This window comes from Coccinella septempunctata, chromosome 2 (assembly GCF_907165205.1).
Source record: "Coccinella septempunctata chromosome 2, icCocSept1.1, whole genome shotgun sequence".
Classification (NCBI taxonomy): domain Eukaryota; kingdom Metazoa; phylum Arthropoda; class Insecta; order Coleoptera; family Coccinellidae; genus Coccinella; species Coccinella septempunctata.
Genome location: NC_058190.1, coordinates 8,178,965 through 8,192,430, shown reverse-complemented (window position 1 = coordinate 8,192,430; position 13,466 = coordinate 8,178,965). Strand labels below are relative to the sequence as shown.

The 13,466-nt window shown below is 35.9% G+C and overlaps 1 protein-coding gene across 3 annotated transcripts in view; it reads right to left on the bottom strand.

The window, feature by feature from the left end:
• LOC123306577 (ETS-like protein pointed) overlaps positions 1 to 13,466 on the bottom strand; it is a 292,945-nt gene that overhangs the window by 190,971 nt on the left and 88,508 nt on the right. Inside the window, exon 2 of one of the 3 annotated variants that reach the window (XM_044888635.1) lies at positions 126 to 168. The exons of 1 other annotated variant lie outside the window; for it this stretch is intronic. The gene's annotated coding sequence lies outside the window, so the exon portion shown is untranslated. Of the gene's footprint in view, positions 1 to 125; positions 169 to 5,976; positions 6,200 to 13,466 lie in introns of those variants that run through there. One more of the 3 variants, XM_044888634.1, reaches the window with a different exon arrangement.

The window sequence follows — 13,466 nt, the reverse complement described above, 5'->3', positions numbered from 1 at the left end:
CCTCCAGGGAAATGTTACCTATATCGATGATACTTTGATACTTGTATCTCCCGAATTGAATGAGTATGTTTCAAGAGCGACTTGTTAAATATGATATCAAAGGCAAAGATAGAAGTACAAATTACCTCATAGTCCACCCTTCATCTGGGAAGCTTGTATGGAACTCACCTGCAATAAAAACATTGAATCAATTTATTGTTGAATTCATAGCATGTAAACAAGATAGTGAAACATTACCAATTACAGAGTAACATGTAAATTGTTGAAGATACTGGGTTATTCGAGTGTTTATACTGCATAACCAATTGTAGTCGAGAACGTGGGTTAAAGTTCGATACAGGAGGCGGAGCGCTTATCAGACGACATTTATCCAATCAGAGTTGTTGGTGTTGTTATATCAGGTACCCCGCTCCGGGCATGAATTTCGATATGAGTTGAAGATAAATAATAATTCATTTGTCACATATTCCAATGGACCCAGGTCAAGCAGAAGTACCCTTTCTGAAATGAGGCAAGTGGCGAGGGTATGTAGTTCAGATTCTCTTGGGTCCTTGTTTGTTTTTCAGGCAGAAATATTGGCAATCGAAAGATGTGTTGAAAAAAACTTGAAAGAAAATTTGGCCTAGTGATCCAATCTGTTATTCAAGCCGCTATCCAAGCACTGAAGTCCTATGTCATCGAGTCAAAGCTGATATGGGAGTGCCGAAGAAAATTTAAGGAAATGGGCAAGAAAAACACTATAGTCTGTCACTCTGGAATCAACAAGCACGAGGTGGCTAACACCCTCGGCAGAAAATGAGCACAAAATACACTTACTGGCCAAGAGCCTTTCAGTGGTATAGGAAAATGCGAGAAGGAGGAAACAAAAGGAAAACATCCAAGAAGTATTTGTATTTGAGTAATAATATGAATAAATAATGATCACGCCTAAACAGGGAGGCAATTAATGCAATAATAAGGATAAATTCAGATCGTAACACTTGTTGATATTCATATCAGCGGGTGGTATGCTAGCCAATTTGCCATCGTCAAGGCCCATAGAAGAAAAGCAGATGCTGACCATGGTTTCGGTCTCATTTGACCCCATCAGAGCAACATAGCTTTTCTCTCCGATGGAGAACGTTTGGAATCGTAACACTTGTTGATATTCATAGCAGCAGGTGGTATATGCATCTGAATTTATTCTTATTATTCAAATTCTTATTATTGTATTCATTGCCTCCCCGTTGAAGCGTGATCATTCTTTATTATTATTGTACCGCTGGCATAATTTCTGCCGTGATCTGAACGTGTTCCCGGAATTCTCAATTCGTCACACGTATGTTGTTTGCAAAGCGAATCGGCCTACTGAATTAGAGAAAATATGGGACATATGCTGGCTGTATTCGGGTTCGGCTTTCTGACAGTCCGAGAATTGTTCTAGGACTGCGCAAAACTATTGCGCCCTAGTATTAAATCCTCTGCGCAGTCCTAGAACAATTCTCGGACTGTCCAAAAGCCGAACCCGAATACAGCTGCTATTAGTCGTATTCGGGTTCGGCTTTCTGACAGTCCGAGAATTGTTCTAGGACTGCGCAAAACTCTTGCGCCCTAGTATTAAATCCTCTGCGCAGTTCTAGAACCATTCTCGGACTGTCCGAAAGCCGAACCCGAATACAGCTATTGTCTTCGTGTGGGTTTCTATCTGGAGGGGATATAATCGGACACCGTTTCATATTGGTTGCGCTCTGGGTAACTGTATAGTACTCAGTACTCGCTGTGTTAGTGGATAGTACTCAGCAGCGCTGTCCTATATCCATCCTCCTTCATTGTTTCCATAACTGAATATTATTCTAAAAGTTCTTAATCTCTTCTTGGCACCGTCATACAGGGTGATCAATAAATTTTGAAATTAAAGCTGAAATGATTTAAAATTTTACAATTTTGTCACACTTTTCGACTGCCTTCTTCGAAATTTCTATCAAATTGGAAAAACAGAACTGGACGAGCAAAATTTCAGACTTATATTTCCGGTGATATCATATCAGCCTATGCGTGTTGAGAAATGAAACGAATCTCTTTTAGAAAACTTCCAATCAACAAACTGGATAATGAAAAGAACAAAAAACAGCAAATATATTGAAGATATTCGAACTCAAAAACAAATTAAACGGAAAAATTTTCAGTTCAGGAATCGTCAAACTGGTATCCCGCCATTTCAATACATCTTTGAGCTAGTGGGAATAGTTGTTTCACAGCTTTCGCTATCGTATTCGGTTGTGATTCAATAATTCGCAAGCATCAATAATGATTTGTATGTAGCTACTACCTACTCTTTATCTGTACTGCATAGACATCTTGTTTAAGCACTCCCCATGAAAAATAATCCAATGGTGTCAGATCAGGGGATCGGGGAAGCCAAGCCTCATGTCCACCTCTGCCAATCCATCTGTTTTCAAAAATGTTGGGCAAATATTCGAGCACTTCTCTTGAATAGTGCACAGTAGCACTATCATGTTGCAACCACAATGTTTCCATAGGAATGTTTTCTAACAGACCAGAAAAAGTATGTTCCAAAAAATATAAATTTCCCCTGTTCACCTATTTTCAAAAATATGTGGTCCAATTGGAACCACTGTTGAAGATACCGTACTAAACATTTATCGAGAATCTAACTTGGGATTTTTTTTAAATTAATCTTGGATTATTATTCCCCCGAATTTGAATATGGTGCTACTTTAACTTATTTTGAAGGTTGTGTCGAACCCTTTTTATGATGTCATGATATTATGTTATTTCGTATGTTTTTCATTGAACTATATAGTGATGGTATCGCTTGATGGTCTAGGTCGGTCAGGAAATCTTTTAATGAACAGTTCAACTGCTACCTATATCAACAGTCAACAATTCGATTACACTTGCCAGAAATAAGAAGGAGATTCCAGTAATCTTCATTCAGGATCAGCATTCAATTATGAAACCCTCTGTATAAATGAATTATATCAAAATGGAAAACTCCAATCGGAAGTGAATTCATTTTATTGAATTATCCGAAAATACTTGACTTTTTATCTTTTTTTCTTGGATTAGACATGCCTTTCCATGCGTGTCAGAGACACTTGTGTTAGCTTGAATTAAACAAAAACGTCGACCCGTATTACCAGACAGAGCCAGAACAAATCAACAATGAACTATGACCGGATGTGAATGTTATCCAGGAACGAATAAACAAATGAGACAATGTCTCATTTCAAGGTACGATAGCTGTACCTTCACGAACTATTGGCAAACGGAACATTAAACTATTTACCAATAAATTCGAGAATGTTAAATGATACGTGATTGGGCCAGCGCATGAAATGTTTCGGATGCAAAGGATCTACCAGATTATTTTGAGATTTTCGTGACAGAATTTGCTAGTTACAAATATTGAAACCGACCAGGCTATCATTCCTGAAACTTTTCATGGGTTTTCTCCCCCAGTAAGTATCTGAAACAAAAATTGAAATTTTCAGTAACGAATAATTCTTTACGCAGAAGCATTCCTTACTGAATTCTCAATTTGCTTGATAAGGATCAAGAATTCTATACGAAGATGCTGTAAAGAAGGAATTTAGTCGTGCAGTTGGCCGTATTAGCTGATCTTGTGTGACGGTTGTAGCTCTTGCTCTTCCACCCCCATGAGTGCAGCACTTCGACTACGATATCAATGCCACGCTATACTGAAAACACCTTGTGAAACACAGGACAGTTTACAACTACTTTTTGAGTGTAACCTTCTTTTAACCAACAACTAACTGTTCAAGTTGGAAGGCTTCTTAACGCATGTCAATCTCATAAAAATCAGTCCGCAATTATTGATATTACACAACACCATATAAGCTGCAATTTCCTACAAGAAATGAGTTTCTTGTGATTTTTTAAATTCAGCGAGTCCACATGGCATGTACACCAACACTGAAAATTTGATTCAAGTGCACTAATTGGGTTTTCTCTCGTAAATCCACTTTCCATATCCAATTTTTGAGCAGTTTATTTTATATACAGAATTATCTGAAAACGCTCGGATACGTCGATTTTTGATTCCAGGGGGACAACTTCCAAGATAGAATTCAAAACCTTATCGCTTCAACCCTTAGTGTTACAACCCCAACCCCTTTATTCCGAATAGGGAAAATATAGTGATACCTCATTTGAAAGACCTCTTTATTCTGATTTCAGCATATTCAATTTTTTCATTCAATGCGGTTGTTTTTGAGATATTCAAATTTAAATTTTATACAGAATTGATCATTTCGTTGAATATGGTGTGTGAATCACAAAATTTTTCATTAAATTATGCGATAGTTTCGACGTTAATCATTGACAGCCATACACTAGATATTAAAATATGACTGTTTGCTTCCTTCATCAACCATTAAGGTGAAAATAGTTTATTCTTTCGAAAATAACGTAGTCGCCGAATACATACATAGGAGGCACCAACGAACGGGCGATGACAGACATTTATCATTGAAATTGACGAAAAAATGAGTAAAAATTCGATTGCTTTACACAGGAATGCTAACGTTGTTAACTCATTAGAAGTGTAAAGTTTGAGGTCAAAAAAGTAAACCAGAGTTACGCAATAAATTAAAAGAAAGAAGATCTCCACCGAAATTGTGAAAATCGAAAAATTGGAGTATCGAGCCATCATCAAGTACCTGTATTTAAAAGGGTTAGGAGCCAAGCAGATATACGAAGATATGCTTAATACTCTTGGTGATCAATGTCCTTCGTATAAGACCGTGAAAAATTGGACTGTAAGCTTAAAAAAGAGGTAAATTTTCCATTGAAAATGATGACCGAACATGAAGGCCAGTTTCTGTGTCAGTCCCCGAAAATATCGCTGCAGTTCATGGCATGCTTTTATCAGACCGTCGAATTGGGCTAAAACGGATATCTAAAGCACTGAATATTTTAAATTGCTGCAAAATGGATCTCCAAATGTTTCAATGTTGTCCGAAAGCGTGCAAGGGTAGAAGCATCGAGTTCGATCTGTGCTCGATTTGAAAACGATGAAGACTTCTTAAACCGGATTGTTACTATGGATGAGGCTTGGGTACATTTCTAGTATCCAGAAACAAAGCAACAATCGATGGAATGGCGACACTCTGGTTCTCCAAGACCTAAGAAGTTTCGTGTGCAAAAATCTTCTGGAAAAGTTCTTGCTTCAGTTTTTTCTGATTGCCATGGAGTAATCATGATTGATTTTCTTGGGAATGGTAAAACAATTACCGGAGATTACTATTCGACATTACTGATCACTCTACGGGAGAAATTTGAAGAGAAAAGACGCGGAAAGCTATTCAAAGGTGTTTTGTTCTTGCAGGACAACGACCCTGCACACAAATCTCATGTTGCCATGCAAAAAATTCGTGATTTAGTGTTTGAATTACTAGAACACCCCCCTTATTCACCAGATTTGGCTCCATCCGACTATCATCTCTTTCCTTAACTGAAAAAAAGTTTAAGAGGTCGTAAATTTTCTTTCAACGAGGAGGTAATAAAAACAGTGAAGGTATGGTTTGCAGATCAATAAGAAACATTTTTTTGAAAGGTTCGCTGTAATAAATGTATACAATCAAGAGAATATGTTGAGTAATAAAATATTTTGACGTGGAAATTTTGTTTGGTTCTATAGTAGGCTAAGAATTTTTCAATATATCCTCGTATGATTTATTTTGATCCTCAATTTCCAACATTTTTTTAGAACTATGAACATTCATTTTTTTAGTCCATGAATGAATGACTTCTTCATCTTCTATGACTCGAAGGCAGCCAGGAGAGGAGGAATTAGGTGCCTCGTATTAATTTGGGGATTTACCCAAGTTTCCTAGCATAACAGGTTATCAGTTTGATCTTGAATGATCCAGCTGAACTCTTAATAACAGCATCACCAAAACGTACAGATGTTGTCCGTACGGAAAGATACAAAATGCGAACGGTCATACATACCCACAAGGTTTTATCCAGAAATTTGGGATAACTGATTATCACTCATCGTTATCAGAAAAAGCCAGAAACAGGACATCCCGTCTGAGCTGATAGTATAGATAGCACACCACTTTTGCCAGCGTATTACACAGCGAATCCGAAAAGCAATACAGACCTAAACAAATCGAAATTTCCACTGAGAATCTCCGCACATTTATTATTATGAAGAAAGTCTATCGACGCGAAGTAACCCTAACTACAGGAAATTAATAAAATGAAAAATCAGGTCTCCGATTCTTTATCGGCGCAAACCTTCGCGTTATCACAGTTTTTATTTGGAGGAAGGATGTGGTTTCTTGATATACTTGAAGTCAGCTTGAGTAATATTCCCACAAATAATCGACGCCATTTGTAAATAAAACGTACCAGGGGTTATTAATTAAATCGTAATAAATTCATGAGATTGAGTTTATGTTGGTTCGAGGATTTCAATCTTAACAGACAAGTAACATAGGAGAAAACGCGTTCGGAAGAGTACACTAGACACTAATGTTATGTTATGTTATCTATGTTAACAAGTTTTTTGTATGTACGATTTATATCAACACTGATTTAGGAATATTTTGGTGGCATGACTTCTTGACACTCTTTATGGATTTTCTATACACATTTCAAGCAGATTAAAATACAAAGTGGGTAAAACGTATCGCACAGAATTTATGGGTTTGTTCGTAGAGTGGTTTGCAACGGTTGAGAACTATACAGAGCAAGCGCAATTCCGTTTTAGGATAGCGAAAATCCATTTTCGTTTGCTCTGTACAGTTCACAACCGTTGTGAACCACTCTACGAACAAGCCTATTATCTTTGGTATGTGCTATTTTGTGTTATAATGCAGGTCAATTGGCAATATAAATTACAAAACCTTTCATGTATGATTGAAGATTTTGTCATGTACCCTCTTATTTCAAATAGTTCATAAATTACTCCCTACGAAAATGGTTTCGATAATACATTGCAAACATTGACAGTTTGTGTCGTTGTCCTCAAAATACAAAAATGAAGAAAAACTTTATTTAATGAAATTAACATTTCAAAAAGATGCTTCCAAAATATTGTGTATTATTTCTATCTAACGCAAGAGCAATTTCTACAAACATTTATATAGTTATAATTTATATAGAGATATATTAAAATGACATAGCCCCAGTTGCAGGAAAGTCCATTAAGATTTGGTGCCCTATCAAAATTTAAAACTGTCATTTTTGAAAGGGAAAATGGAGGATTAAGATTTTAATGAAGTATTAAATTTTAATGGACTTTCCTGCAACTAGACGATAGAAAACAGAGTTAATGAATTTATCACAACACTTTTTTGTAAACATATACAGGGTGAGTCTTTGACTAGTACAAATATTTTAACAGTATCCTTGAGGACAAAGACTTTTTTCCAGAACAGGTCAATTTTTATTCGGAGGGAGACATATTTTTAGCAAAATTGTAAGCCGAAATCTCCTCAACCCTAGGTGTAAGGGCTATCACCCCTAAATTCTTAATAGGGAATAGGGGGTCAGATTTACCTCACTTGACAGATCACTTGTCCCTGTACATAAATACTATGGTTTGCAAATTTTTATTGATTCTTTGAAGTAATTACAGGAGGTGACAATTTGAAAACTTGCCAGGCCAATTATGTCTCCACAAGGATTTTTCAAAGAAAGAGCCGGGACAGGTCAATTTTTAAAGAGAGGGGGACATATTTTGAACAAAATTGAAAGCCGAAATCTCCTCACACCTAAATTCTTTATAGGGAATAGAGGGTGAGCTAAACCTCAATTGGAAGACAATATGTCCCTCTATATAAAACTATTGTTTTCAATTGAGGTATAGCTCACCCTATATTCCCTATTAAGAATTTAGGGGTGACAACCCCTACATCTAAGATTGAGGAGATTTTGGCTTACAATTCTGCTGGAAACATGTAGCCCTAGGAATAAAAATTGACCTGTTCCGGTATTTTCTCTGAAAACATCATTGCCGAGACATAATTGGCCTGGCAAGTTTTCAAATTGTCACCCTGTATAGTGATTTTAGGTTTTCATAATAAACTGTGTCACCCCTGAAAAAACAAAATTACATTCAGAATGACTAGCAAAATCTGTGACACTAAACATATGTGGATCTTTTAAACAGAGTTGTATTCAGCCAAATTACCCAATTTTTCAAATTTCAGATATGAAGAATAGAACTTCAAATATTCACTAGATAGTGTTCAATTTAGTTTCAAGAGTTGGGTTCTTTGAATTTTTGATATTTTTATGGTATGTAATGGTCATAATAAGAAAACTGAAAGACGTGGGCGATAACTGGTGTTCGAAAAATATTCATCAAATAAATAAAAAACTATGTTCCGAAATTCATTTCATTCGATAAAACCGTTTGTGAGATAGAACAAAAATTTTTTTATGATTTTTCGAAAGCTTGTAACATACAAACCTAGCCGATTTGGAAAAAATTATAAGGACAAAAGTATTTCTTCTAACCTCGAGAATCTGTTGAATTTGTTGAAATACACTGATCGACAAAATTATAGCTTTGTTCTCCCACCTAAGGAAAATATATATATTTTTAATCTTCGTAGCCAAGGTATAAACGCACGATAAATAAAAAGTGGAAGTTAGCTCTTGTTGTTTTTTAATAATTATATTCATGATTTTTAACAAAAACAATGCATTATAATATTTGCAATGGTGTAAAAGATTCCGATCGCTTAGACCTTTTGTCTTTTCTGCTGTAGGACAACTCCAGTATTTCTCTAACGATGGACCAATAATAATCAGCAAGCATAGAGGGTTCCCCTTTGCCTTGGTAGCGTTTTTCGAATGACGCGATGTCTTGATGGAATCGCTCTCCATGCTCTTCACTTACGGCTCCCATATTTTGTGGAAAGACATTAGTATGTGATTGCAAAAAGTGTATTTTTAAGCCCGTTTGCAACAGCCGAGAATTCTCTAGAGAATTTGCTCGAAAATTCATGCGCCGTGAATTATATACCGTTGCATACGCACTTTCGGTAGAATTCTCTGTTCAGTTGCATACAAAATAATCTCTGCCGTTTTCTTGCGAGAATTTTGTAGAGAATTCTCCAGAGAATTCTCGGCTGTTGCAAACGGGCTTTAAGGACATGTTGCATCCCATTTTTTGATGAGCCTGTAACATCGTTTTGACGATATTTACATATTGCGGAGATTTGTGATTGCCAAGAAAATTTTTGGTCACTTCTACAAAGGACAACCAGGCTTCTTTTTCAAAGTCATTCAATGCTGTCAGAAACTGAACTTGTTTCAATAGTTTGTTTATTTTATAAAGTATCGTAGAGTACAGAAGTGCGAACATGGACAATTCACGCATGTCTTTTATTTTGATAGCGGAAGCTAAACAAACGTAAGTACTATTATTTTTGTAATAAGGTGAGGGATACCTAACAAAAAAAATATAAATCTCTTACGTGGGAGAACCCTTGTTGAATAGTGATATTTGTACGAGTCAAACACTCACCCTATGCGTCTTAGGGTTATGTTAGTAATCGATTTAAATTTTACATAGATTCAAGATTATCAGAAATTTTTAATTTATAACAAACACAGACCTATGAATCTCCGAATAATGCGATAGTCCATATTGAATGTATTAAATTTCTCAAGAACACATAATTTCAACCGAATACACAAATTTTGGGATTTTTTTACATGAAGAAGTACATACAATATTGTTACGAAGTGTGCCAGTATTGCCAATAGGCTTGTTCGAAAGGGTATTCACTATAAATTCTGAGGAAAATTTCGCTTCTTGAAAATTTGTGTATAGGGTGTCCAAGATGTGGAAGAAAACTATAATTTTTTTAGTCCGGAACAAGTCATTATGAATGAATATCAGTCATTTTCTTCAATTCATCTCTTGAAATTTTTATGACAATATATGAAGTCGTTCAAGAGTTATGACGATTGGAAATTTTCGATAAAATAACATAAAACATCCTGTATCCCCTAAGACAGGGGTGCCCAACCGGTCGATCGTGGCTTCAAGTCCAGTCGATCGTGGAAGTAATTGTAAGTAATACGAGGAATAGACAGATACTCAGATACTTCTATTGCCATCCCATCATTTACCATTTTATAACTGGAGGGTTTTGTCAGTAAATAGTAGATCTTGGGCCTCATCAAGTTGGCCACACCCGCCTTAAACGAATATATTTGGGATATATTGTTTCAGCCTCCCTAAAATGTCCTGCATCTGCCTCCTGTACAACCATTCGTGAAACACCCTGTATAACGATAATCCGTCAAAATCGTATAAATTTCAAAAACGCGCATGGAAATTTCTGATTATCATAGAAATAACGGCCCGCAGAAATTATATGAGCAGATCGTCCTCATCCTCCACATATTTTATGGAGATAACATATACTATAAACTGAATGGATAAATTATAGCGCACACTTGTATTTCCTGCTTTTATTCATTTGGCCCTAGAGCTATTCGTAGTAAGTATACTGACCTCTCCTCTACCTGTGTTTCATTCATATATCGTGGGAAACAGAAGTTATATCTCTTCATCGTATTCGATGACCCAATTGGTAACGTCTCCCTCTACTACTATTTCTTCATCTACCCAGTGAATATCGATGATTTCCTTCTCACTCTGTCGTTTCATTAATTGCAAGTTTTGTCGGTTGGTAACGTTCATTCATGCCTTCTGGCTGTGTTCGCCTAGCTGTGATTCGTTTTTTTTTTTCGGTTGAGTACAGAAAGTGTTGCAATAATAATTGGGTTGATGGGTCTATCTCAGATTAGATCCAGATACAGATTGGCTATAAATTATAATTCAAAAAGAAGTAGTAGTTGGTTCATATTGATTGTAACGGAATGTAATTGATTGCGAAAAATTGTTTAGAAAGCTCGATCAATGTGGATGTTATTATTTCGACAATGGGAATTATGCCATGGGTGAATTAGGGATGAGCGTCCAGTTTTTTTTTTTCGAGAAAATTATATCTACTCCTGTTCGGTTTTGAACTAGCAATTTAGGAACTTATGCACTGGTTATTCTTACTAATATAATCTTAACATTCCATAGCATAAAGCAATACCTTGATGTAAACTGAATTTGAGTTCATTTTCACGATAAAAAAGATCTAAGGGCGAATCGGTCTGTGGAGGTCAATCAACTACATACAAGGTAGATCACCTGGCCATACAAGTGGAGCTTACTAAAGAGTTCGTAGCTTACGGAATTTGGCTATGGATCAACTCCAAGATTCAATGCCTAATCAATATCTAGAACTGTAATTTTTTAAGGGAATAATGGACGGTTGACCTTTTAATGGGGCATTAAATTTTTAATGAACTTCTCTGCAACGAGTCGTATGAGACAGGATTTTATTACAATTCAACCAATTATTGACGTACATACGTTATACAGGGTGACAATTTGAAAACTTGCCAGTCCAATTATGTAACGACAAGGATGATTTCAGAGAAAATGCCGAAACAGGTCAATCTCCATTCGTAGGGAGACATATTTTGAGCGAAATTGTAAGCCGAATTCTCCTTAACCCTAGATGTAGGAACTATCATCCCTAAATTCTCAATAGGAAATAGGCGAATAGGGGGTGACCTATACCTCAATGGAAAGATCACTTGACCCTCTACATGAATACCATGGTTTGCAAATTTTCATCGAGTCCTTGAAGTAGTTACAGGGGCTGAAATTTGAAAACTTGTAAGGCCAATTATGTCTAGACAAGGAAAAAATGCCGAAACAGGTCAATTTTTATTCGGAGGGGGACATGTTTCTAGAAGAATTTTAAGCCAAAATCTCCTCAACCCCCCTAAATTCTTAATAGGGAATAGAGTGTGAGCTATACCTCAATTGGAAGACAATAGTATTATGTAGAGGAACATATTGTCTTCCAATTGAGGTTTAGCTCACACTCTATTCCCTATGAAGAATTTTGGGGTGATAGGCCCTACACCTAGGTTTGAGGAGATTTCGGCTTACAATTTTGCTCAAAATATGTCTCCCTCCCTTTAAAATCTGACCTGTTCCGGCTTTTTCTTTGAAAATATCTTTGTCGCGACATAATTGACCTGGCAAGTTTTTAAATTGTCACCCTGTATATCGTCAATCGATTGGCAGTTTTTGAGATATTTTCGAATTTTCATTGTACCAACCTGAATAAAACGGACGTATGTTCTTTATCGAACTCCTATTGGATTCTAGCTGTTGGAAATTCCAAACAAGCGATACGCCACCTGGAGTCAATTTTTTCAACTAGATAGTAGTGAGTTGTTTGTTTACATCGAGAAACAAAGAAAATTTTGACGCTTTAAAAAGAGCTTCCATGAGAAATATTTATTGAAAATATCTTTATTCATCTTGTGATAATGAGAGGCGCTAAGTAAAGTTACAAAAGTTTGGATCCTATGAGCAATTCTTGATATGGATATATAACCTAAAAATGAAAAGTTTTGTTTCTCCTAAATAAGTTATTCACTTAATAGGTTGTTATACATACGAATTTCGATAAACACTCAGATGTGTCTCGAATAAGATTCCTAATGTAAAATAGGTTCAGTAAATTTTTGTAACATCTGTTATCCAAGAATTAAAAAAAAATACTAACATTAAAAACTCTTTACTCAACAGAATAACAATATTAGAATAAAATAATGCTCATTCTATCCAATATACTTATTCTATACAAGCAGTAATATGAATACTTCAAATCCAACTATCAATGTTGTGGGGAATGTCTACAAAGGTGGGAAACAATAAGCAAAAATCGAAGAAACATAATGTTTTTGATGGAGAGTTGATGCTTGATGCAGTGGCGTACCGACATAGTTCGGGGCCTGGGGCGGCTTTTGATGAGGGGGCCCTATAGAATATATTTAAAGATGAAACTTTTCCTCAAAATTTTTTGAAGGTTAGTTTTAATGCATCGTGATGAACACCCCACATAGTAACACTAATAAGTCTTTTCACTGTCACTCAAACAGTTTCGATAACAAATATAAATTACTATCAAGCACAATGAAGGTAGCAGACAACAGACATAAATAGGTATGTTTATAATGATTTTTAATTTAAAAATTACATAATATATTTTACTCTGAAATTACATAGTTATATTTTTTTTTAAATATGTTTGGTTTTTTTTTGCCCATCATTTGGGGGCCTATGCTGGTGCGGGGCCTGGGGCGGACCGCCCCACCGCCCCCCCCTACGGTACGCTACTGGCTTGATGCGACTTTATATACATTAAAGTGAATGAGTTGAGCATTTTTTCAACGTGGTATAAATTCTCTCTGTGGAAACCAACAATAATTTTTGTATTTGTATTTATTTATTGAAAGGTAAATACCATAATTAAATGGTAAATCATTCTTTTTTTTCGATTAGTTGGCTGGGCTTAAATGACTTGAAAATATTTTGTATTCAGTAATTCAAA